Raw genomic sequence first — 6,000 nt, forward strand, 5'->3', positions numbered from 1 at the left:
TGTGATGTTAGTACACCGCAGAAACACAAGCTACTGACCCTCTGGTTCTGGTCCTTGCTGTCTCCTGTGGCTGTGGGCCCACTAATACATTTTTCTTTGAACAGATGCACACGAATGTTGAATCAGTGTTGTGCTGTAAAACGGACTTCATCAATAAGGCTGCAGTGGTTTGCTAACATTGCTCTGAATCAGAATCAGAGTACTTTATTAATCCAGAGAAAATTATATATGACTGTCTGCTGACATGTTAACCACAACATTTTATTATATGTCAGATTTTGTGTTTACAGTTCAACAAAGGATGAGTAAATGCATCTTTAATGGGAAACCTGCAGAACAGAACTGGAAGCAGCCACTCTGGGTATCACAAAAACACTGAGTGTGAGTACAAATACTGTATTCAGTTTGAAACTACTTCAGTGAGGCGCACACTAATGGTCACTGGTGTGCTTGACTCTTGGGATTTCTAGTTTGAGGTGCAAATCAGAGGTGCATTCCCAGCAGGAGGAAGTCATAGGGAGTGTCAAGCTACTAATTCAGTGTGCGCTCACTCAGTGTTTGTCTACTGACATCATTCTTTCTGGGCCTTTGGATCCCAATGTGAGACTTAAAGTCAGAGAGTACAGGAGACAGGACGAGGTCTTCTTTAGGCCTCATTCTGTTCTTCATTAGACATCCCCTAACATAGTAGACTTGTATCACTTGCATGCTAATTCACTTCCATATTTGCTGTAGGAAACTCCCACTTATTGGGGGTGATTTTGTGTTTCACAGTGGCTGTGTTCAGTTGGCTTAATTGATTATGCTTATAGTCTGATTATACTCCACATGGCAACCACTGCTGTCACATATTCCTGTTTCTCCGTGCAGGCCGAAGCTTACTGCATGCTGCAACTTGAAGGCAGTGTTGGCCTGCCAAAGCTGGGTGATTGCTGCCAACTTCATACAGGGTGGTGGGTCTAGAAGACGACTGCTGTTCCCTGTTGAAGTTGTCAGTGGATCTGAGAGTATTCCGACCTGCAGTACATCTGGGCCTGACCTTGGACCGTGTTTTTCCTGTCTGGAAGTGTGACTCTGTAGTCGGGAGTGCTTCCCTTTTAGTATTTTGCAGAATAACGTTTTCATGTGTGTCATCTTTTGCCCACAGAATTAACAGTGGCCATAATATGTGCAGTCAGTTTGTGGAAAGGGATTATTTTATTTCCTTATTTCTAACTGTTATTAATATAAACCTGAGGAATTTTGTCAACCTTTGTTTTCAGTTCTGTCCTGCAGTTTCCCTACATGTGCTTACAGATGGGTTACTCCAAACTGAACACAAGCAAATAACAAAAAGCAAACAGGATTCAGAAGAATAAAAGTAATCCATGTAGAATTTCTTTTGTTTCATTAGTTTGTTGCAGTTCAAGAGCTCAGCAGCACGATGACTGTGTGGATGTTAATGTTGAGCTTGCTGACACTGGCTCTGCCATGGATGCATTATTTGAGTAGGTGAATAAACATTTCTTATTATTAGCTGCAGTCGTTCTCTGTACGTGTTGGTGGAAATGTGGTGACTTTTGCACTAAAACACTTTTACAAAGATACTGTTCACTCCGGCAGCAACAAGCCAGACTGTTTGAACAGTGTCTGGGTCAGTGGAGGGATATGTGTCATCATCTCCTTTGTCTGTCTGGTTTACTGTGGTACTGAATGTAAAAATAACTTGTTGTTCCTGGGATCTGTTGGAGCCACTCGGCTAGCTTAGGAGTCACTGCACCGAGTGCTCCGATTACCACTGGGACCACTGTTACCTTCAACCTTCACATAGGACCTCTGGATATCAGCCGGTGGTACATACCGTGCAGGGGCCTGTCCTTACATGATGGTTCCTCCTCTTCCTTGGGTTGTTCTTACCGTTCAGCTGACTCCTCAGGACTTGCCTGACCCTCTGCAGGTACTTGGTGGTTGCAGCTGTCCTAGCAGCCTCTTCATGGTTCCCATTTGCCTGCGGGATCCCCAGGTACTTGTAGCTGTCCTCTATGTCTGCAATGTTGCCTTCTGGGAGTTTGATCCCCTCAGGTCTGACTACCTTCCCTCTCTTTGTTATCATCCGATTACATTTCTCCAGTCCGAACAACATTCCGACATTAAAGTTTGTTTGATCTGTTCATTGTGTCTCCCATGACTGTGTCGGTTTAGCACGAATTAGCAAGCCCTCTGTGTACTTTACAAAGCCTCAGTAGCTGCAACTGAAACTTAAAGAGATACAAGGATAAGCAAAATGTGGGCACTGAGCATGCTCTGTAGTGTTTGTTTAGGGCAAAACACGTGTCTCTGCTACAAACCACTGTCAGTGCATTTTGAGACAGCAATAATTATATATGTAAGGACCAATTAAGATCCTAACTGCAGGAAACTGCATGATAGCAAACAGCTGCAGGTGAACCGCAGTGAAGGATGGTGAGTGAAAAACAGAGAAATAATCATGGGAGACGAGTTATTTACAGTTAAAACATTAACATGATAGGAAAAGAAAACATTTACCACACCATAAATGTCCTCTGTTGTTGACTTGGCTGTCTCTGACCACTACTGTGTGTTTTTTAACATCACCGGTTTTATTCAGCGGGAGACCTCGGTGCGAACTGTGAGGAGGCGCTATCTAACCTCTGAAGTGGCTGCAAATTTTACCAGGGTTTTAGACGAATGCCCCCCTGTGATTCTACCTGCACCCTGTGATTTTATTTTTAATCATTTTAACCTCAAACTGAAGAAAAGCCTTGACTCCGTTGCTCCACTCACCACCAAAAAGATTAACGTAAAACGTGTATCACCCTGGAGAAACGAAGAAGTCAAAACACTCAAAAGAAATTGCAGGGCAGCAGAAAGGAGATGGAGGAAAAATAAAAATGAAATCAACCATCAAATACTTTGCGAGCAACTTAAAATTTACAATAATACACTAAGGAATTCAAGAAATTCATACTTCGCCAAAATAATCAGTAATAACAAAAATAATCCCAAGGTCCTCTTCTCCACCATAGATCATTTATTTAACCCTGATTTTAACAGCTCCCAAAGACTCCCACAGACTCACTCTGTGAGCAGTTTGCAGACCACTTCAGGGGAAAAATCAGCTCCATCAGATCTGATATTTTATCTTCTCGTGATATGATTTTAAACACATCTGAGGGCTCGATTGTACCTGAGGAGACACTGGACAGCTTTGTCCTGGTTAATGCTGAGAACCTTAAGAAAGTTTTCTCCACAGTGAGACCCACCACATGTCTTTTAGATCCAATCCCCTCTCCACTTTTTAAAACACTTTATGGATTTTTTGAAGCTGAGCTTTTATACATGATGAATTGCTCTCTTCAGTTGGGCGTCTTCCCTGCTGCCTTTAAAACGGCGGTGGTGAGGCCCCTTCTGAAGAAGAGCAATTTGGATTGTAATGATTTTAATAACTACAGACCTGTATCCAACTTACCATTTTTAAGTAAAATTTTAGAAAAACTTGTTTTTACTCAGATTAATGATTTTCTGAATGATAGACAGATCCTAGAAATATTTCAGTCTGGATTTCGGGTGAACCACAGCACAGAGACCGCTCTCCTAAAGGTTTTAAATGATCTTAGATGTAACTGGGACGCCCAGAAGCTCTCAGTCCTGGTGCTACTGGATCTAAGCGCAGCCTTTGATACAGTAGACCACGCTATTCTTTTAAACAGACTGAAACACATGGTGGGCCTCTCTGGTGCTGCACACAACTGGTTCACTTCCTATCTCTCAGACAGAACTTTTATGGTGAGTATGGATACATGCTCCTCTAAGATCCATAAAATGACATGTGGTGTGCCTCAAGGGTCGGTTTTAGGCCCTGTACTTTTTAATTTGTATATGCTCCCTCTTGGCAGTGTCATCAGGAGGCATGGAGTGAACTTCCACAGTTACGCTGATGACACTCAGCTGTACATCTCCGTGTCTCCTGATGACACCAGACCAATGGATGCCCTTTTTAACTGTATTTTAGATATAAGATCTTGGATGGCAGAAAACTTTTTACAGCTTAACCAGGACAAGACTGAAGTTTTAATCTTCGGTCCTGATGCTCAGAGAGAGAAACTCTTGTCTAAATTACAGGCATTTTCACTATGCCCTTCACTACAAGTGAAAAACCTGGGTGTTATTTTTGACTCTGAGCTTGGTTTTATCCCACATATTAAACATGTAACCAAAATTGGATTTTATCATCTAAAAAATATAGCCAGAGTCCGCCCTATTCTCTCTCGGGCCAACACGGAGATGCTGATGCATGCTTTTATTACCAGTCGCATTGATTACTGTAATGCCCTGCTCTCTGGTCTCCCCAAAAAGAATATTTCACCTTTACAACTTCTACAAAACTCTGCAGCTCGTGTGCTGACGAAGACCAGAGGGTGGGCCCACATTACACCGGTTTTACAATCGCTGCATTGTCTCCCCGTGTGTTTCAGGATCGATTTTAAAGTTCTTTTATTGGTTTTTAAATGTCTTAATGGTCTTGGGCCTTCTTATCTCTCAGATTTGCTTTTAACATATGAACCCTCGCGGACCCTGAGGTCCTCTGGTACTGGCCTTTTGACTGTCCCTAAAGTCAGGACACATACTCACGGAGAGGCAGCTTTTCAGTGGTATGGTCCTCATCTGTGGAACAGCCTGCCGGAGGAGCTCAGGGCCGCAGAGAACGTTCATGTTTTTAAAAACAGGCTCAAGACCCACCTTTTTAATTTAGCTTTCACCTAACGTTTATATATTTTATGCTTATTTATTCTATCCTGTTATTCTATTTATATTATTAATTTAGGTTTTACCTAATATTTATTGACTTTATTCTTATTCATTTTTTATCTTCTTACTCTATTTATATTTATATTGTATCCCGTTCTTATTTATTTTATTTTTTTTATCCTGTATATATTCTTATTAGGTCATATCTCCAGTGTTTCCTCGGAGGGGGCTCTCTGCACCGGGGCTGTGATCGACCGTGGCTGCTGGGGCTCTGTGGGTCCTCTCAGCCTGGCCAACCTATGTATCCATGATTGTTTATGTTAATGAGAGTGTGGGGAGTGAGTTGGAGGGCGGGGTGGGGTGGGCCGCTTTTAACCATGTAAAGCACTTTGTGCTACATCTTTGTATGAAAAGTGCTTTATAAATAAAGATTGATTGATTGATTGATTGATTGAAATAACATCAACACAAACGTGACGGACACGTCATTTCAGTGCCAGTAGCATTTACCATGTCAGACACTCCACTTTGAACATGTTTAGTTTTAAAATTAATAGAATTAGTTTATATTACATATATATAGTATATTAAAGTATATAAGTTACTCAGTGTCTTCAGATTAAGCTGTGGGGAAAGCAATGATGCCTGCAAATCATGTGTCCACTGGATTTGTAGCTAAAAACTGCTGGTTAAGTGTGTTAGAGGACTTTGATTCTTTTGCTGCAAGAAATGAATTCTTCACATAATCAATAAGAAGAAACAGTCATCTTTTGGAAATAATTATTTATATAATACCTCTCCCATCAAAAACTATGCTTGACTAACCATCTTCTCCTAGTAACTCTGTGTAAAACCCAGTGAGGACTTTTTAATGGCTTGCTCTTGGATGTGACAAACACTGGCTTGTCTGAGCAGGTGTATGTTGAAAGATACACAAAAATATACAAAGTGTGTGTCTGGTAAAGACTGAGCGCGCACAATAACAAGTACATTTCTGTGTGAGCTGGCAGGGCGGCTGCTGTCCAATGATAACAGACCTCTCCAAATGTCTCTTGCCTCATTACATCTGCAGCAACCGAGATCACTGCACTGACACACTGACCCAGGGCAAAGTTCACTTTCTGTTTCTGACTCACAGTGTGTGTGTGTGTGTGTGTGTGTGTGAGTGTGTGTGCTGGGACACACTGAGGCTCTGAGAGTGAAGTATAAATGACAGAAACCCTCCCTGTAAAGGGATGCCTGTGTGTTTGT

This window comes from Pelmatolapia mariae, linkage group LG8, assembly GCF_036321145.2.
Source record: "Pelmatolapia mariae isolate MD_Pm_ZW linkage group LG8, Pm_UMD_F_2, whole genome shotgun sequence".
Lineage (NCBI taxonomy): Eukaryota > Metazoa > Chordata > Actinopteri > Cichliformes > Cichlidae > Pelmatolapia > Pelmatolapia mariae.